Source organism: Lithobates pipiens, unplaced genomic scaffold (assembly GCF_037356315.1).
Source record: "Lithobates pipiens isolate NorthernLeopardFrog02 unplaced genomic scaffold, aLitPip1_a1.2 Scaffold_28, whole genome shotgun sequence".
Classification (NCBI taxonomy): Eukaryota; Metazoa; Chordata; class Amphibia; order Anura; family Ranidae; genus Lithobates; species Lithobates pipiens.
In genome coordinates, this window is record NW_027507789.1 from 79,871,926 (window position 1) to 79,893,589 (window position 21,664).

At 50.2% G+C, this 21,664-nt stretch overlaps 3 pseudogenes; all 3 read right to left on the bottom strand.

Annotated features, from left to right (window-relative positions):
- Positions 1–7,176: 7,176 nt before the first annotated feature.
- On the bottom strand, positions 7,177–7,295 carry LOC143936340 (5S ribosomal RNA; annotated as a pseudogene).
- Positions 7,296–11,632: 4,337 nt separating this feature from the next.
- On the bottom strand, positions 11,633–11,751 carry LOC143937789 (5S ribosomal RNA; annotated as a pseudogene).
- Positions 11,752–11,849: 98 nt separating this feature from the next.
- On the bottom strand, positions 11,850–11,968 carry LOC143937195 (5S ribosomal RNA; annotated as a pseudogene).
- Between the last annotated feature and the right edge of the window lie 9,696 nt (positions 11,969–21,664).

Sequence of the window (21,664 nt, forward strand, 5' to 3'; positions counted from 1 at the left end):
TTAAGATCTTTACTCGTTGGTACCTGACACCGTCCAGATTAAGCAAATGCTACCCCTTGTCCTCGGATCGGTGCTGGCGCTGTGGGGAAGAAAGAGGCACACTCCTCCATGTGTTCTGGTCCTGCTCCAGGTTGCGGCTGTTTTGGGAGGAGGTCCGTCGCATCTCTCAGAAGTTTGCGGCCTACCCCATCCCGGATGATGCCGCTTTCTTTTTACTTCATCTCTCAGAGGCTTCCTTTAAAACGTATAGGAAATCACTCATATGTCACCTCCTCAATGCCGCTAAGGCGTGCATCCCCCTTCACTGGAAACGAAGCTCCCCCCCGACTGTGGCTCAATGGCTGCAGAAAATAGAGGATATACGGAAAATGGAGGACCTAATTCTTACTGCACAACACAAACAAGAAATATATAAAAAAAACTGGGACATCTGGTGTTTGTTCATATTCTCCACTGAAGGCCAATCGTTGCTGAAGCCCTGACTCTCCCCTGGCTCCCCTACTATGGAACTGTCGACCTGCACCACCGCCATGTCTGCCTCTCTGTCTATTGACTGTCCCTTCCCTTGTCTGTTTATCCCTGCCCTCTTTCCCCCTCCTTTCCCCCTTTCCTTTTTCCCCCTTTTTGTTTTCCTTTTTTTCTTTCTCTCTCTATCTCTACCCTCGTTCTTCCTTGATGCTTCCCCTTATACACCTCCGGCGACTCTGGGCTTCCTCCCCTCGCTTAGGAGGAGGAGGCACAGAAACTGTACTCCGCTTCTGTACCCTTTCAATGAGCTCTCATCCCCACGGTTTTTCTTCCTGCTTACTACACGTGGAAGCAAGGACCCCTTATCTACCCATTTGTTTTACCATGTCTTCTTTCATTGCACTACTCGGGTTGTTACTCTCTCTTATATCGGAATGCTTTCTGTATTTATGGCTCTAATTGTTCTTTCTGTTTGTATTGTGGGGTATGCCCCTAACCGGAGATAAATACAATAAATGTTATATTTGAAAAAAAACTAGCCGGTCCTCTGTATACACTAGCAAGTCTGTGTAACCAAGCCTCTCTCTCTGTATACCCTAGCCACCATCTCTGCATAAGCAGGACGTTCTTCTGTATAATCTAGCCTATCTCTATACACTAGTCTGTCTTTCGTACACATTAGCCTCTACGTATAAACTAGCCGGTCTACTGTATACACTAGACCATCTGTATACACTAGCAAGTCTGCATACACCTGCCTTTCTGTGTAACCCAGCCCCTCTCTCTGTATACCTTAGCCTCCATCTCTGCATACCCAGGACGTTCTTCTGTATAATATAGCCTAACTGTATACACTAGCCTGTCTTTTGTACAAATTAGCCTCTCTGTATAAACTAGTTGGTCTACTGTATACACTAGCAAGTATGTATACTCTAGCCTCTCTCTCTGTATACCCTAGCCTCCATCTCTGCATACCCAGGACGTTTTTCTGTATAATCTATCCTATCTGTATGCACTAACCTGTCTTTTGTAAACATTAGCCTCTCTGTATAAACTAGCCGGCCTTCTGTATACACTAGTCTGTCTGTATACACTAGCAAGTCTGTGTAACCCTAGCCTCCATCTCTGCATACCCAGGATGTTCTTCTGTATAATCTAGCCTATCTATATACACACTGTATATATACTGTGTTTTGTACACTTTAGCCTCTCTGTATAAACTAGCCGGTCTTCTGCATACACGAGCCTCTCTGTATATCCTTGGATGTCTTTTGTATACACTAGCTTCTCTTTATACATTAGCTCTCTGTATACCCAAGCCTCCCTGTATACACTAGTCCGTCTGTATACACTAGCAAGTCTGCATACACCAGCCTCTCTGTGTAACCCAGCCTCTCTCTCTGTATACCCTGGCCTCCATCTCTGCATACCCAAGATGTTCTTCTCTATAATCTAGCCTATTTGTATACACTAGCCTGTCTTTTGCACACATTAGCCTCTCTATATAAACTAGCCGGTCTTCTGTATACACTAGTCCGTCTGTATACTCTAGCCTCTTTCTCTGTATACCCTAGCCTCCATCTCTGCATACCCAGGACGTTCTTCTGTATAATCTAGCCTATCTGTATACACTAGTGTATACAGACGGACTAGTGTATACAGAGGACCGGCTAGTTTATACAGAGAGGCTAATGTGTACAAAAGACAGGCTAATGTATACAGATAGGCTAGATTATACCGAAGAACGTCCTGGTATGCAGAGCGCTCAGCATCATGGGATGGCTAACAGGAGTAATATCCTCACTCCTCACCCCCCCCACCTACCAGATCTGACTTTCATCCCCTTGCCCTCTCTGCCCCGGTCATCTGGTGGCAGTTTTATGCATTCCCGTGCCCCCACCCATTCATAATCGTTACCGACCTTTCCTTCCGCTGCTCACAGGAACACGCTGGATGACTTGTCTAATTAACCAACTTGTACAAGACACCGCTATCCTCCTGTCTGACACCGGTCCCCCTTGGAGGCTTTACCCCTCACTGTGTGGGTGGTCCCTGCCTATGTGACTTTCGAGAGGGCCAGATGATATTAGGTGGGGACTTTAATGTCCCCTTTCGCCATCGGTTGACACTTCTGCCTCTTGCTCCTCGCTCCTCATTTCCTCTAGAAAGCGGATTACTAAGTGTTTAGTGAATGACCAATTAGTTGATGTCTGGCGTCTGCAACACTCCGGGGGAAGGGACTACTCTTTTTGCTCTTCTCCTCACAAATCATACTTGAGGATAGACTTCTTGATTCCACATGACCAACTGTACTTGGTGAGCTCTTCCTCCATCGGCCATATTACTTGGTCCGACCACGCTCCTGTAGCCCTTACCTACACCCTCCCTAGGAACCCCTCACCTAGGTCTCTATTCTGGCACCTTAATGAGAGCCTCCTCCAGATACCGGAAGTTTTAGCAGCTGTGACTAGGGAATAATTTGGGAGGCTCACAAGTCAGTACTCCGCAGGGTACTTATCAGGCACGGGGCACGCATCAAACAAACACGGAAGGAACAGCTTGCTAATCTGTTTCCTGAACTTGCCTCTGTGGAAGCGAAACATAAACATGCTCCCTCACAGACCTTAGAGATTGAATTGGGGACACTCCGTACCCAGATTACTGACCTACTCCATTATAAAGCGAAAGCGGCACTCCAGTTTTGTCGTAAACTGACGTAGGAGTCAGGGGACAAATGCGGAAAAATCTTAGCCAGGTCGGTAAAGGAGTTGAAATCTGCCTCTTACATACCACAGTTGATAGATGAGAATGGCCAGAGGGCCTCTACCCCAACACAAATAGCCAAAGTCTTTGAAAAATTTTACTCTGATCTCTACAACCTGCCCGATTCAGGGTCCAGACAGGACAATAAAGACAATAAAGACAGATATGTAACCGGTTCTGGACTACCAACCCTCTCATCGGAATCACGGGAGTACTTGGAGGACCCGATCACACTGGAAGAAGTCCAGATGGCCGTGGGTCCTCCGAAGGTGGGTAAGGCTCCGGGCCCTGACGGATATACCGTACAATACTATAAGACCTTCCTCCCTATACTCGCCCGCGCTTGGTGAATTTATTTAATACTCTGAGCTCGAATGGGGATTTTCCTGAGGATACCCTTAGAGCCCACATCTCGTTGATACCTAAGGAGGGCAAAGACCCGGGCCTATGTGGGCGCTATTCTCTAAAATCCTCGCCATGCGATTGGCACAGCACTTGCAGTCCCTTATACACATTGACCAGTTAGGTTTTATTCCCATCAGGGAAGATAGGGACAACACTGCTTACCCTGGTCCATAAAACAAAGTCACCTGGGACCCCTTGTCTTTTCGTGAGCACTGATGCAGAGAAGGCCTTTGATCAGGTCAAATGGACATTCATGTTCTCGGTCCTTCGCCATATAGGTCTGAGTGAACGGATGCTGGCATGGATAAGTAAGATATACTCACTCTCCCTTCAGCTCAAGTCAAAGCGAATGGGGTGCTCTCATCTCCCCTTGACATCGGGAATGGGACCAGACAGGGTTGTCCCCTGACACCCCTATTATTCGCACTGTCATTGGAACCCTTTCTCTCCACAATTCGACAAAACTCAGACATAACGGGACTCCAAATGGGTACTATTGAGTGCAAGATATCTGCCTACGCGGATGACATGCTGTTCTCGCTGACGAATCCCAGAGTTTCCTTGCCAAATCTCCTTCGGGAATTCCAGATATACGGGATACTTCTTGAAATCAGAGGCCATGGGGGTTGCAGTCCCCCCGCAAACGTTACTAGACGTGCAGTCCAATTTTCGATTTAAATGGACCCATACAGCCCTTAAGAACTTAGGTACTTACATTCCACCGGACATCGCGCGTACGTTTATGTTGAACTTCCCCTCACCCCTTGTCACTAAGATCCGCAGTTTGCTTCACGGGTGGCTTTCTGGCCTCCATTCCTGGTTCAGGAGATGCAATCTCATGAAAATGAACATACTCCCTAAATGTACCTATCTTTTCCAAGCTCTCCTTATCCAGATTCCAGTCCCATTTTTTAAGCAAGCTCAATCCCTGCTCACTCAATTTAACTGGGCCCACAAAAATCCCTGACTTAAGCGGTCACAGCTGACATTGTCTAAACAACAGGGAGGGTTGGTTCTCCCTGACTTGCGACGCTACTACCTGGCCTCCCATCTGGGGCGTGTATTGGACTGGAATCAAAACAAACTTTCTAAGCTCTGGGTGCAACTAGAACAATCTCACTCCCGAATTCCGCTAAGAAGCGCCATGTGGTGCTATAAGGATTTACCCACAGAATTTACGTCACATCCCACTATAGGGGCTTCGTTGAAAGTCAGTCACCTGATCGCTACCCAAAACACACTCACGTCTTTGACTTCCCCCCTATTCCCTATACGTGGCCATCCAAACTTTGAAACGGGGACCCACTTAGAAATTCCAACCTAGAAGATGCATCTAAATTCGTCATTGACGGAAAATGGCCTTCTTTCTCAACCCTAACAGATCCGACAGGGCTTTTCCAACTGCCTTTTTGGAGAGCGGCGCAATGACATAATTTTCTCCATTCCATTCCCAATCCTCAAACTTTCACCCGACCTCAGACGGAGTTTGAGACTCTATGCAGGAGCGAAGGCCCTTTGGCCCACATTCTCTCTCAAGCAGATCACCCACACTTAACCTGTCTGTCCAACTGGGAAAAAGACCTTAATTGCTCGTTTTCCCCAGCACAGAGACAACGCATTATCATTTTGGCTCTCAAAACCTCACTGTGCATGAAGATACAGGAGACAAATTTAAACTTCTCACCAGGTGGTATTTGACACCATCAAAGCTGCATAAATGTTTCCCCTCTTCCTCGAACATATGCTGGAGGTGTGGAGAAGATGAGGGCACATTGCTCCACATTTTTTGGTCCTGCCCCAGCTTGGTGGACTTCTGGACAGAGATCCGATGCATAACACAAAAATTCACAGACTTCTCCATCCCAGAAGAGGCTGCATTCTTTCTCTTGCACCATTCACAGATTCCCATTAAGAAATACAAAAAAACAATTTTACGGCATGTGATAAATGCGGCGAAATCTTGCATCCCTCTCTATTGGAAAAAATGTTCCCCCTCTTTCATTACTCACTGGCTTAGGAAAATAGAGGACATTAAAAAAATGGAGGACTTGATCCTCACATCACAAGGTAAACAAGAATTTTTTAAACAAACCTGGGACATCTGGAATACCTTTATATTCTCGCTGGAAGGATGTCGCCTGCTATCGCCTTAGTGCCCTGAGCTTTCCTTGACTGGCCCCTTGGGCAGTGGCTGCCCTCGTGTCTCGTCCCCTCTTCTCCTTTCCTGATCTTTCACACCTTCTCTTTTCTGCCTTCTTCCCCTATCTCTCACCCCCTCTGTCTTTTGGAAAAAGTGGAAAATTGGGAATGACGGCCCCACACCCCCCTCTGGATGGATTATGCCGGAGGGACCTGGGGTTTGTGTGACCCTGGATGCGAATATACCTGTATTAAGTATTGTTCAGCTGCTTTTTGCTCTGTATTTCTCTGTTGCATTATGTACTCGGGGGACCGTCTTCCCCTGTTTGGAGAAAAAATGATATTTGAAAAAAAAAAAGAAGCCTACGACACCTGGTATTCCCAGGCGGTCTCCCATCCAGGTACTAACAAGGCCCGACTCTTCTTAGCCTCCAACATCAAACGAGATCGGGTGTTTTCAGGGTGATGTGCCCTGAGGCAATCTCTTCAGGCACTTTCAACCCTCTTGAGAAACGCCAAGATGGTCACCTTGGGAAACAAGCAAAAAAGTCAATGCCAACAACTTAAAAAAAAAGCCTATGGCATCGAGAAATCCCAGGCGGTCTCCCATCCAGGTACTAACCAGGTCCCAGCCCTGCTTAGCCTCTGAGATCAAATGAGATTGGGCTCTTTAAGGGTGATGCGGCCATAGTAGATTTTTTCAGGCACACTCAAACCTCTTGACAAACGCCAAGATGGTCACCTTGGGAAACTAACAAAAAAAACAAGTCAACGCCAACAACATAAGAAGAAGTCTACAGCACCTAGTATTCCCAGGCGGTCTCCCATCCAGGTATTAACAAGGCACGACCCTTTCTAGCCTCTGAGATCAGAGGAGATTGGGCGCTTTCAGGGTGATGTGCCCATAGGCAATCTCTTTGGGCACTCTCATCCCTCTTGAAAAATGCCAAGATAGTCACCCTGGGAAACAAGGGAAAAAAAACAGGTCAACGCCAACAACATAAAAAGAAGAATACGGCACCTGGTATTCCAAGGCCGTCTCCCATTCAAGTACTAACTAGGCCCAACCCTTCTTAGCCTCCGAGATCAGAAGAGATAGGGTGCTTTCAGGGTGATGCGGCTGTAAACGATCTCTTTAGGCACTCTCAACTCTCTTGACAAATGCCAAGATGATCAGTTTGGGAAACAAGCGAAAAAAACAGGTCAACACCAACAACATAAAAAGAAGCCTGCGGCATCTGGAAAACCCAGGCGGTCTCCCATCCAGGTAAAAACCAGGCCCAACCCTGCTTAGCCTCTGAGACCAGACGAGATTGGGCGCTTTCAGGGTGTTGTGCCCGTAGGCAATTTCTTTGGGAAACAAGGGAAAAAAAACAGGTCAATGCCGACAACATAATTAGAAGCCTACGGCACCTGGTATTCCCAGGCTGTCTCTCATCCAGGTACTAACCAGGCCCATCGCTGCTTAGCCTCTGAGATCAGACAAGATCGGGCACTTTCAGGGTGATTTGGCCGTAGGCACTCTCTTTGGGCTCTCTGAAGCCTCTTGACAAAGACCAAGATGGTCACCTTGGGAAACAAGCTAAAAAACACAGGTCAAAGCCAACAACATAAAAAGAAGCCTACGGCATCCGGTATTCCTCAGAACTACCCTGCACAGATTATGTGACTTTCGGGAGGGCCAGATGATATTAGGTGGGGACTTTAATGTCCCCTTTCGCCATCGGTTGACACTTCTGCCTCTTGCTCCTTGCTCCTCATTTCCTCTAGAAAGCGGATTACTAAGTGTTTAGTGAATGACCAATTAGTTGATGTCTGGCGTCTGCAACACTCCGGCGAAAGGGACTACTCCTTTTGCTCTTCTCCTCACAAATCATACTTGAGGATAGACTTCTTGATTCCACATGACCAACTGTACTTGGTGAGCTCTTCCTCCATCGGCCATATTACTTGGTCCGACCACGCTCCTTTAGCCCTTACCTACACCCTCTCTAGGAACCCCTAACCTAGGTCTCTATTCTGGCACCTTAATGAGAGCCTCCTCCAGATACCGGAAGTTTTAGCAGCTGTGACCAGGGAATTGGACCTTTATTTTCAAGAAAACTAAACGCAGGACTGCGACCCGGGGATAATTTGGGAGGCTCACAAGTCAGTACTCCGCAGGGTACTTATCAGGCACGGGGCGCGCATCAAACAAACACGGAAGGAACAGCTTGCTAATCTGTTTCGTGAACTTGCCTCTGTGGAAGCGAAACATAACCATGCCCCCTCACGGACCTTAGAGATTGAATTGGGGACACTCCGTACCCAGATTACTGACCTACTCCATTATAAAGCGAAAGCGGCACTCCAGTTTTGTCATAAACTGACGTAGGAGTCAGGGGACAAATGCGGAAAAATCTTAGCCAGGTCGGTAAAGGGGTTGAAAACTGCCTCTTACATAACACAGTTGATAGATGAGAATGGCCAGAGGGCCTCTACCCCAACCCAAATAGCCAAAGTCTTTGAAAAATTTTACTCTGATCTCTACAACCTGCCCGATTCAGGGTCCAGACAGGACAATATAGACAGATATGTAACCGGCTCTGGTTTACCAACCCTCTTATCGGAATCACGGGAGTACTTGGAGGACCCAGTCACACTGGAAGAAGTCCAGACGGCCGTGGGACCTCCGAAGGTGGGTAAGGCTCCGGGCCCTGACGGATATACCGCACAATACTATAAGACCTTCCTCCCTATTCTCGCCCGCGCTTGGTGAATTTATTTAATACTTTGAGCTTGAATGGGGATTTTCCTGAGGATACCCTTAGAGCCCACATCTCGTTGATACCTAAGGAGGGCAAAGACCCGGGCCTATGTGGGAGCTACAGACCCATTTCCCTCCTAAATTCGGTCCTAAAACTATTCTCTAAAATCCTCGCCATGCGATTGGCACAGCACTTGCAGTCCCTTATACACATTGACCAGTTAGGTTTTATTCCCACCAGGGAAGATAGGGACAACACCATTAAGGTGCTTACCCTGGTCTATAAAGCAAAGTCATCTGGGACCCCTTGTCTTTTCGTGAGTACTGATGCCGAGAAGGCTTTTGATCGGGTCAAATGGACATTCATGTTCTCTGTCCTTCGCCATATAGGTCTGAGTGAATGGATGCTGGCATGGATAAGTAAGATATACTCACGCTCCCTTCAGCTCAAGTCAAAGCGAATGGGGTGCTCTCATCTCCCCTTGACATCGGGAATGGGACCAGACAGGGTTGCCCCCTGTCGCCCCTATTATTCGCACTGTCATTGGAACCCTTTTTCTCCACAATTCGACAAAACTTAGACATAACGGGACCCTAAATGGGTACTATTGAGTGCAAGATATCTGCCTATGCGGATGACATGCTGTTCTCGCTGACGAATCCCAGAGTTTCCTTGCCAAATCTCCTTCGGGAATTCCAGATATACGGGAAACTTCTTGAAATCAGAGGCCATGGGGGTTGCAGTCCCCCCGCAAACGTTACTAGACTTGCAGTCGAATTTTCGATTTAAATGGACCCATACAGCCCTTAAGAACTTAGGTACTTACATTCCACCGGACATCACGCGTACGTTTATATTGAACTTCCCCCCACCCCTTGTCACAAAGATCCGCAGCTTGCTTCACGGGTGGCTTTCTGGCCTCCATTCCTGGTTCAGGAGATGCAAAATGAACATACTCCCTACATTTACCTATCTTTTCCAAGCTCTCCTGATCCAGATTCCAGTCCCGTTTTTTAAGCAAGCTCAATCCCTGCTCACTCAATTTAACTGGGCCCACAAAAATCCCAGACTTAAGCGGTCAAAGCTGACATTGTCTAAACAACAGGGAGGGTTGGTTCTCCCTGACTTGCGAAGCTACTACCTGGCCTCCCATCTGGGGCGTGTATTGGACTGGAATCAAAACAAACTTTCTAAGTTCTGGGTGCAACTAGAACAATCTGACTCCCGAATACCGCTAAGATGCGCCATGTGGTGCTATAAGGATTTACCCACAGAATTGACGTCACATCCCACTATAGGGGCTTCGTTGAAAGTCAGTCACCTGATCGCTACCCAAAACACACTCACGTCTTTGACTTCCCCCCTATTCCCTATACGTGGCCATCCAAACTTTGAACCGGGGACCCACTTAGAAATTCCAACCTAGAAGATGCATCTAAATTCGTCATTGACGGAAAATGGCCTTCTTTCTCAACCCTAACAGATCCGACAGGGCTTTTCCAACTGCCTTTTTGGAGAGCGGCGCAATGACATAATTTTCTCCATTCCATTCCCAATCCTCAAACTTTCACCCGACCTCAGACGGAGTTTGAGACTCTATGCAGGATCGAAGGCCCTTTGGCCCACATTCTCTCTCAAGCAGATCACCTACACTTAACCTGTCTGTCCAACTGGGAAAAAGACCTTATTTGCTCGTTTTCCCCAGCACAGAGACAACGCATTATCACTTTGGCTCTCAAAACCTCACTGTGCACGAAGATACAGGAGACAAATTTTAAACTTCTCACCAGGTGGTATTTGACACCATCAAAGCTGCATAAATGTTTCCCCTCTTCCTCGAACATATGCTGGAGGTGTGGAGAAGAAGAGGGCACGTTGCTCCACATTTTTTGGTCCTGCCCCAGCTTGGTGGACTTCTGGACAGAGATCCGATGCATAACACAAAAATTCAAAGACTTCTCCATCCTGGAAAAGGCTGCATTCTTTCTCTTGCACCATTCACAGATTCCCATTAAGAAGTACAAAATATCAATTTTACGGCATGTGATAAATGCGGCGAAATCCTGCATCCCTCTCTATTGGAAAAAATGTTTCCCCCCTTTCATTACTCACTGGCTTAGCAAAATAGAGGACATTAAAAAAATGGAGGACTTGATCCTCACATCACAAGGTAAACAATAATTTTTTAAACAAACCTGGGACATCTGGAATACCTTTATATTCTCTCTGGAAGGATGTCGCCTGCTATCGCCTTAGTGCTCTGAGCTTTCCTTGACTGGCCCCTTGGGCAGTGGCTGCCCTCGTGTCTCATCCCCTCTTCTCCTTTACTGATCTTTCACACCTTCTCTTTTCTGCCTTCTTCCCCTATCTCTCACCCCCTTCACCCCCTCTCTCTTTTGAAAAAAGTGGAAAATTGGGAATGACGGCCCCACACCCCCCTCTGGATGGATTATGCCGGAGGGACCTGGGGTTTGTGTGACCCTGGATCTTGGTACAGTACTTTATCCATGCCTCGAATCATTATGATTGATGGAATGCAGATTCACAGTTGTGAATATACCTGTATCAAGTATTGTTCAGCTGCTTTTTGCTCTGTATTTCTCTGTTGCATTATGTACTCGGGGGACCGCCTTCCCCTGTTTGGAGAAAAAATTATATTTGAAAAAAAAAAAAGAAGCCTATGACACCTGGTATTCCCAGGCGGTCTCCCATCCAGGCATTAACCAGGCCCGACCCTGCTTAGCCTCCAAGATCAGACGAGATGGAACAGATTCAGGGTGATGTGGCCGTAGCCAATATCTTCAGGCACTCTCAACTCTCTTGACAAACGCCAAGATGGTCACCTTGGAAACAAGCGGAAAAAAATAGGTCAACGCCAACAACATAAAAAAAAACCTACGGCACCTGGAAATCCCAGGCAGTCTCCCATCCAGGTACTAAACTTTTCCCAACCCTGCTTAGCTTCTGAAATCAGATGAGATTGGGCTCTTTCAGGGTGATGTGGCCGTAGGAGATTTCTTCAGGCACTCTCAACCCTCTTGACTAACGCCAAGATGGTCACCTTGGGAAACAAACAAAAAAAACAAGTCAACGCCAACAACATAAGAAGAAGTCTACAGCACCTAGTATTCCCAGGTGGTCTCCCATCCAGGTATTAACAAGGCCCGACCCTATTTAGTCTCTGAGATCAGACGAGATCTGGTGCTTTCAGGGTGATGTGGCCGTAGTAGATTTCTGCAGGCACTCTCAACCCTCTTGACTAACGCCAAGATGGTCACCTTGGGAAACAAACAAAAAAAACATGTCAACGCCAACAACATAAAAAGAAGCCTACAGCACCTAGTATTCCCAGGTGGTCTCCAGTCCAGGTACTAGCAAGGCCCGACCCTGTTTAGCATCTGAGATCAGAGGAGATCGGGCGCTTTCAGGGTTATGTGCCCATAGGCAATCTCTTTGGGCACTCTCAACCCTCTTGACAAGTGCCAAGATAGTCACCTTGAGATACAAGCGAAAAAAAACAGGTCAATGTCAACAACATAAAAAGAAGAATACGGCACCTGGTATTTCAACGCCATCTCCCATCCAGGTACTAACTAGGCCCAACCCTTCTTAGCCTCCGAGATGAGAAGAGATAGGGCTCTTTCAGGGTGAAGCTGCTGTAAGCGATCTCTTTGGGCACTCTAAACCCTCTTGACAAATGCCAAGATGGTCACCTTGGGAAACAAGCGAAGAAAAAAAACGAATCAACGCCAACAACATAAAAAGAAGCCTACAATAACTGGTATTCCCAGGTGGTCTCCCATCCAGGTACTAACCACGCCTGACTCTTCTTAGCCTTTAAGATAAGACGAGATTGGGTGCTTTCAGAGTGATATGGCCATAGGCAATCTCTTCAGGCACTCTCAACCCTCTTGACAAACACCAAGATGGTCACCTTGGGAAACAAGCGGAAAAAAAACAGGTCAATGCCAAAAGCATAAAAAGAAGCCTACGACAGCTGGTATTCCCAGGGGGTCTCCCATCCAGGCACTAACATGGCCCGACTCTTCTTAGCCTTCAACATCAAACGAGATCGGGTGCTTTCGGGGTGATGTGCCCATAGGCAATCTCTTCAGGCACTTTCAACCCTCTTAACAAATGCAAAGATGGTCCCCTTGGGAAACAAGGAAAAAAAAAAAAAGTAAATGCCAACAAACTAGCCGGTCTTCTGCATACACGAGCCTCTCTGTATACCCTTGGTTGTCTTTTGTATACACTAGCTTCTCTTTATACATTAGCTCTCTGTATACCCAAGCCTCTCTTTATACACTAGTCCGTCTGTATACACTAGCAAGTCTGCATACACTAGCCTCTCTGTGTAACCCAGCCTCTCTCTCTGTATACCCTAGCCTCCATCTCTGCATACCCAGGACGTTCTTCTGTATAATCTAGCCTATTTGTATACACTAGCCTGTCCTTTGTAAACATTAGCCTCTCTGTATAAACTAGCCAGTCCTCTGTATACACTAGTCCATCTGTATACACTAGCAAGTATGCATACTCTAGCCTCTCTCTCTGTATACTCTAGCCTCCATCTCTGCATACCCAGGACATTCTTCTGTATAATCTAGCCTATCTGTATACAATAGCCTGTCTTTTTTACATGTTAGCCTCTCTGTATAATCTAGCTGGTCTTCTGTATACACTAGTCCTTCTGTATACATTAGCAAGTCTGTGTAACCCAGTCTCTCTCTCTGTATACCCTAGCCTCCATCTCTGCATACCCAGGACGTTCTTCTGTATAATCTAGCCTATCTTTATACACTAGCCTGTCTTTTGTACACATTAACCTCTCTGTATAAACTAGCCGGTCTTCTGTATACAAGAGCCTCTCTGTATACCCTTGGTTGCCTTTTGTATACACTAGCTTCTCTTTATACATTAGCTCTCCGTATACCAAGCCTCTCTGTATACACTAGTCCGTCTGTATACACTAGCAAGTCTGCATACACTAGCCTCTCTGTGTATAACAGCCTCTCTCTTTGTATACTCTAGCCTCCATCTCTGCATACCCAGGATGTTCTTCTGTATAATCTAGCATATCTGTATACACTAGCCTGTCTTTTGTACATATTAGCCTCTCTGTATAAACTAGCCGGTCCTCTGTATACACAAGTCCATCTGTATACACTAGCAAGTCTGTGTAACCAAGCCTCTCTCTCTGTATACAGTAGCCTCCATCTCTGCATAATCCGGACGTTATTCTGTATAATCTAGCCTATCTGTATACACTAGACTGTCTTTTGTACACATTAGCCTTACTGTATAAACTAGCCGGTCTACTGTATACACTAGTCCATCTGTATACACTAGCAAGTCTGCATACTCCTGCCTCTCTGTGTAACCCAGCCTCTCTCTCTGTATACCCTAGCCTCCATCTCTGCATACCCAGGACGTTCTTCTGTATAATCTAGCCTATCTGTATACACTAGCCTGTCTTTTGTACACATTAGCCTATCTGTATGAACTAGCCGGTCTTCGGTATACACTAGTCCGTCTGTATACACTAGCAAGTCTGCATACTCTAGCCTCTCTCTCTGTATACCCTACCTCCATCTCTGCATACCCAGGACGTTCTTCTGTATAATCTAGCCTATCTGTATACACTAGCCTGTCTTTTGTAAACATTAGCCTCTCTGTATAAACTAGCCGGTCCTCTGTATACACTAGTCCGTCTGTATAAACTAGCAAGTCTGCACACTCTAGCCTCTCTGTGTAACACAGTCTCTCTCTCTCTGTATACCCTAGCCTCCATCTCTGCATACCCAGGACCTTCCTCTGTATAATCTAGCCCATCTGTTTACACTAGCCTGTCTTTTGTACAAATTAGCCTCTCTGTATAAACTAGCCGGTCTACTGTATACACTAGTCCATCTGTATACACTAGCAAGTACCCATACTCTAGCCTCTCTCTCTGTATACTATAGCCTCCATCTCTGCATTCCCAGGATGTTCTTCTGTATAATCTAGCCTATCTGTATACAACAGCCTGTCTTTTTTACACGTTAGCCTCTCTGTATAAACTAGCGGGTCTTCCGTATACACTAGTCCTTCTGTATACATTAGCAAGTCTGTGTAACCCAGCCTCTCTCTCTGTATACCCTAGCCTCCATCTCTGCATACCCAGGAAGTTTTTCTGTATAATCTAGCCTATCTGTATACACTAGCCTGTCTTTTGTACACATTATCCTCTCTGTATAAACTAGCCGGTCTTCTGTATACATGAGCCTCTCTGTATACCCTTAGATGTCTTTTGTATACACTAGCATCTCTTTATACATTAGCTCTCTGTATACCAAGCCTCTCTGTATACACTAGTCCGTCTGTATACACCAGCAAGTCTGCATACACTAGCCTCTCTGTGTATCCCAGCCTCTCTCTTTGTATACTCTAGCCTCCATCTCTGCATACCCAGGACGTTCTTCTGTATAATCTAGCCTATCTTTATACACTAGCCTGTCTTTTGTACACATTAGCCTCTCTGTATAAACTAGCCAGTCTACTGTATACACTAGTCCATCTGTATACACTAGCAAGTCTGCATACTCCTGCCTCTCTGTGTAACCCAGCCTATCTCTCTGTATACCTTAGCCTCCATCTCTGTCTACCCAGGACGTTCTGCTGTATAATCTAGCCTATCTTTATACAATAGCCTGTTTTTTGTACACGTTAGCCTCTCTGTATAAACTAGCCGGTCTACTGTATACACTAGTCCATCTGTATACACTAGCAAGTATGCATACTCTAGCCTCTCTGTGTAACACAGTCTCTCTCTCTGTATACCCTAGCCTCCATCTCTGCATACCTAGGACGTTCTTCTGTATAATCTAGCCTATCTGTATACACTATCCTGTCTTTTGTACACATTAGCCTCTCTGTATAAACTAGCCGGTCTACTGTATACACTAGTCCATCTGTATACACTAGCAAGTATGCATACTCTAGCCTCTCTCTCTGTATACTCTAGCCTCCATCTCTGCATACCCAGGACGTTCTTCTGTATAATCTAGCCTATCTGTATACAATAGCCTGTCTTTTTTACACGTTAGCCACTCTGTATAATCTAGCCGGCCTTCTGTATACACGAGCCTCTCTGTATACCCTTGGTTGTCTTTTGTATACACTAGCTTCTCTTTATACATTAGCTCTCTGTATACCAAGCCTCTCTGTAAACAATAGTCCGTATGTATACACTAGCAAGTATGCATACACTAACCTCTCTGTGTATCCCAGCCTCTATCTTTGTATACTCTAGCCTCCATCTCTGCATACCCAGAACGTTCTTCTGTATAATCTAGCCTATCTGTATACATTAGCCTGTCTTTTGTACACATTAGCCTCTCTGTATAAACTAGCCGGTCCTCTGTATACACAAGTCCATCTGTATACACTAGCAAGTCTGTGTAACCAAGCATGAGGAGCGAAGGCAGCTACTGGGACCATGAGGAGCGAAGGCGACTACTGGGACCCTTGAGGCAGCTGCTGGGACCATGAGGAGCGAAGGCGACTACTGGGACCATGAGGAGCAAAGGCGACTACTGGGACCCTTGAGGCAGCTGCTGGGACCATGAGGAGCGAAGGCGACTACTGGGACCATGAGGAGCGAAGGCAGCTACTGGGACCATGAGGAGCGAAGGCGACTACTGGGACCATGAGGAGCAAAGGCGACTACTGGGACCATGAGGAGCAAAGGCGACTACTGGGACCATGAGGAGCAAAGGCGACTACTGGGACCATGAGGAGCAAAGGCGACTACTGGGACCATGAGGAGCAAAGGCGACTACTGGGACCATGAGGAGCAAAGGCGACTACTGGGACCATGAGGAGCAAAGGCGACTACTGGGACCATGAGGAGCAAAGGCGACTACTGGGACCATGAGGAGCAAAGGCGACTACTGGGACCCTTGAGGCAGCTGCTGGGACCATGAGGAGCGAAGGCAGCTACTGGGACCATGAGGAGCGAAGGCAGCTACTGGGACCATGAGGAGCGAAGGCAGCTACTGGGACCATGAGGAGCGAAGGCAGCTACTGGGACCATGAGGAGCGAAGGCAGCTACTGGGACCATGAGGAGCGAAGGCAGCTACTGGGACCATGAGGAGCGAAGGCAGCTACTGGGACCATGAGGAGCGAAGGCAGCTACTGGGACCATGAGGAGCGAAGGCAGCTACTGGGACCATGAGGAGCGAAGGCAGCTACTGGGACCATGAGGAGCGAAGGCAGCTACTGGGACCATGAGGAGCGAAGGCAGCTACTGGGACCATGAGGAGCGAAGGCAGCTACTGGGACCATGAGGAGCGAAGGCAGCTACTGGGACCATGAGGAGCGAAGGCAGCTACTGGGACCATGAGGAGCGAAGGCAGCTACTGGGACCATGAGGAGCGAAGGCGACTACTGGGACCATGAGGAGCGAAGGCGACTACTGGGACCATGAGGAGCGAAGGCGACTACTGGGACCATGAGGAGCGAAGGCGACTACTGGGACCATGAGGAGCGAAGGCGACTACTGGGACCATGAGGAGCGAAGGCGACTACTGGGACCATGAGGAGCGAAGGCGACTACTGGGACCCTTGAGGCAGCTGCTGGGACCATGAGGAGCGAAGGCAGCTACTGGGACCATGAGGAGCGAAGGCGACTACTGGGACCATGAGGAGCGAAGGCGACTACTGGGACCATGAGGAGCGAAGGCGACTACTGGGACCATGAGGAGCGAAGGCGACTACTGGGACCATGAGGAGCGAAGGCGACTACTGGGACCCTTGAGGCAGCTGCTGGGACCATGAGGAGCGAAGGCAGCTGCTGGGACCATGAGGAGCGAAAAGGCAGCTGCTGGGACCATGAGGAGCGAAGGCAGCTGCTGGGACCATGAGGAGCGAAGGCAGCTGCTGGGACCATGAGGAGCGAAGGCAGCTACTGGGACCATGAGGAGCGAAGGCAGCTACTGGGACCATGAGGAGCGAAGGCAGCTACTGGGACCATGAGGAGCGAAGGCAGCTACTGGGACCATGAGGAGCGAAGGCGGCTACTGGGACCATGAGGAGCGAAGGCGACTACTGGGACCATGAGGAGCGAAGGCGACTACTGGGACCATGAGGAGCGAAGGCGACTACTGGGACCATGAGGAGCGAAGGCGACTACTGGGACCATGAGGAGCGAAGGCGACTACTGGGACCATGAGGAGCGAAGGCGACTACTGGGACCATGAGGAGCGAAGGCGACTACTGGGACCCTTGAGGCAGCTGCTGGGACCATGAGGAGCGAAGGCAGCTGCTGGGACCATGAGGAGCGAAAAGGCAGCTGCTGGGACCATGAGGAGCGAAGGCAGCTGCTGGGACCATGAGGAGCGAAGGCAGCTGCTGGGACCATGAGGAGCGAAGGCAGCTGCTGGGACCATGAGGAGCGAAGGCAGCTCCTGGGACCATGAGGAGCGAAGGCAGCTACTGGGACCATGAGGAGCGAAGGCAGCTACTGGGACCATGAGGAGCGAAGGCGGCTACTGGGACCATGAGGAGCGAAGGCGGCTACTGGGACCATGAGGAGCGAAGGCGGCTACTGGGACCATGAGGAGCGAAGGCGGCTACTGGGACCATGAGGAGCGAAGGCGGCTACTAGGACCATGAGGAGCGAAGGCGGCTACTGGGACCATGAGGAGCGAAGGCGACTACTGGGACCATGAGGAGCGAAGGCGACTACTGGGACCATGAGGAGCGAAGGCGACTACTGGGACCATGAGGAGCGAAGGCGACTACTGGGACCATGAGGAGCGAAGGCGACTACTGGGACCATGAGGAGCGAAGGCGACTACTGGGACCATGAGGAGCGAAGGCGACTACTGGGACCATGAGGAGCGAAGGCGACTACTGGGACCATGAGGAGCGAAGGCGACTACTGGGACCATGAGGAGCGAAGGCGACTACTGGGACCATGAGGAGCGAAGGCGACTACTGGGACCATGAGGAGCGAAGGCGACTACTGGGACCATGAGGAGCGAAGGCGACTACTGGGACCATGAGGAGCGAAGGCGACTACTGGGACCATGAGGAGCGAAGGCGGCTACTGGGACCATGAGGAGCGAAGGCAGCTACTGGGACCATGAGGAGCGAAGGCGGCTACTGGGACCATGAGGAGCGAAGGCGGCTACTGGGACCATGAGGAGCGAAGGCGGCTACTGGGACCATGAGGAGCGAAGGCGGCTACTGGGACCATGAGGAGCGAAGGCGGCTACTGGGACCATGAGGAGCGAAGGCGACTACTGGGACCATGAGGAGCGAAGGCGACTACTGGGACCCTTGAGGCAGCTGCTGGGACCATGAGGAGCGAAGGCAGCTACTGGGACCATGAGGAGCGAAGGCAGCTACTGGGACCATGAGGAGCGAAGGCAGCTACTGGGACCATGAGGAGCGAAGGCAGCTACTGGGACCATGAGGAGCGAAGGCAGCTACTGGGACCATGAGGAGCGAAGGCGGCTACTGGGACCATGAGGAGCGAAGGCGACTACTGGGACCATGAGGAGCGAAGGCGACTACTGGGACCCTTGAGGCAGCTGCTGGGACCATGAGGAGCGAAGGCGACTACTGGGACCATGAGGAGCGAAGGCGACTACTGGGACCATGAGGAGCGAAGGCGACTACTGGGACCATGAGGAGCGAAGGCGACTAGTGGGACCATGAGGAGCGAAGGCGACTAGTGGGACCATGAGGAGCGAAGGCGACTACTGGGACCATGAGGAGCGAAGGCGACTACTGGGACCATGAGGAGCGAAGGCGACTACTGGGACCATGAGGAGCGAAGGCGACTACTGGGACCATGAGGAGCGAAGGCGACTACTGGGACCATGAGGAGCGAAGGCGACTACTGGGACCCTTGAGGCAGCTGCTGGGACCATGAGGAGCGAAGGCAGCTACTGGGACCATGAGGAGCGAAGGCAGCTACTGGGACCATGAGGAGCGAAGGCGGCTACTGGGACCATGAGGAGCGAAGGCGGCTACTGGGACCATGAGGAGCGAAGGCGACTACTGGGACCATGAGGAGCGAAGGCGACTACTGGGACCATGAGGAGCGAAGGCGACTACTGGGACCATGAGGAGCGAAGGCGACTACTGGGACCATGAGGAGCGAAGGCGACTACTGGGACCCTTGAGGCAGCTGCTGGGACCATGAGGAGCGAAGGCGACTACTGGGACCATGAGGAGCGAAGGCAGCTACTGGGACCATGAGGAGCGAAGGCAGCTACTGGGACCATGAGGAGCGAAGGCAGCTACTGGGACCATGAGGAGCGAAGGCAGCTACTGGGACCATGAGGAGCGAAGGCAGCTACTGGGACCATGAGGAGCGAAGGCAGCTACTGGGACCATGAGGAGCGAAGGCAGCTACTGGGACCATGAGGAGCGAAGGCAGCTACTGGGACCATGAGGAGCGAAGGCAGCTACTGGGACCATGAGGAGCGAAGGCAGCTACTGGGACCATGAGGAGCGAAGGCAGCTACTGGGACCATGAGGAGCGAAGGCAGCTACTGGGACCATGAGGAGCGAAGGCAGCTACTGGGACCATGAGGAGCGAAGGCAGCTACTGGGACCATGAGGAGCGAAGGCAGCTACTGGGACCATGAGGAGCGAAGGCAGCTACTGGGACCATGAGGAGCGAAGGCAGCTACTGGGACCATGAGGAGCGAAGGCAGCTACTGGGACCATGAGGAGCGAAGGCAGCTACTGGGACCATGAGGAGCGAAGGCAGCTACTGGGACCATGAGGAGCGAAGGCAGCTACTGGGACCATGAGGAGCGAAGGCAGCTACTGGGACCATGAGGAGCGAAGGCGACTACTGGGACCATGAGGAGCGAAGGCGACTACTGGGACCATGAGGAGCGAAGGCGACTACTGGGACCATGAGGAGCGAAGGCGACTACTGGGACCCTTGAGGCAGCTGCTGGGACCATGAGGAGCGAAGGCAGCTGCTGGGACCATGAGGAGCGAAAAGGCAGCTGCTGGGACCATGAGGAGCGAAGGCAGCTGCTGGGACCATGAGGAGCGAAGGCAGCTGCTGGGACCATGAGGAGCGAAGGCAGCTGCTGGGACCATGAGGAGCGAAGGCAGCTACTGGGACCATGAGGAGCGAAGGCAGCTACTGGGACCATGAGGAGCGAAGGCAGCTACTGGGACCATGAGGAGCGAAGGCGGCTACTGGGACCATGAGGAGCGAAGGCGGCTACTGGGACCATGAGGAGCGAAGGCGGCTACTGGGACCATGAGGAGCGAAGGCGGCTACTGGGACCATGAGGAGCGAAGGCGGCTACTGGGACCATGAGGAGCGAAGGCGGCTACTGGGACCATGAGGAGCGAAGGCGACTACTGGGACCATGAGGAGCGAAGGCGACTACTGGGACCATGAGGAGCGAAGGCGACTACTGGGACCATGAGGAGCGAAGGCGACTACTGGGACCATGAGGAGCGAAGGCGACTACTGGGACCATGAGGAGCGAAGGCGACTACTGGGACCATGAGGAGCGAAGGCGACTACTGGGACCATGAGGAGCGAAGGCGACTACTGGGACCATGAGGAGCGAAGGCGACTACTGGGACCATGAGGAGCGAAGGCGACTACTGGGACCATGAGGAGCGAAGGCGACTACTGGGACCATGAGGAGCGAAGGCGACTACTGGGACCATGAGGAGCGAAGGCGACTACTGGGACCATGAGGAGCGAAGGCAGCTACTGGGACCATGAGGAGCGAAGGCAGCTACTGGGACCATGAGGAGCGAAGGCAGCTACTGGGACCATGAGGAGCGAAGGCAGCTACTGGGACCATGAGGAGCGAAGGCAGCTACTGGGACCATGAGGAGCGAAGGCGACTACTGGGACCATGAGGAGCGAAGGCGGCTACTGGGACCATGAGGAGCGAAGGCGACTACTGGGACCATGAGGAGCGAAGGCGACTACTGGGACCATGAGGAGCGAAGGCGACTACTGGGACCCTTGAGGCAGCTGCTGGGACCATGAGGAGCGAAGGCAGCTACTGGGACCATGAGGAGCGAAGGCAGCTACTGGGACCATGAGGAGCGAAGGCAGCTACTGGGACCATGAGGAGCGAAGGCAGCTACTGGGACC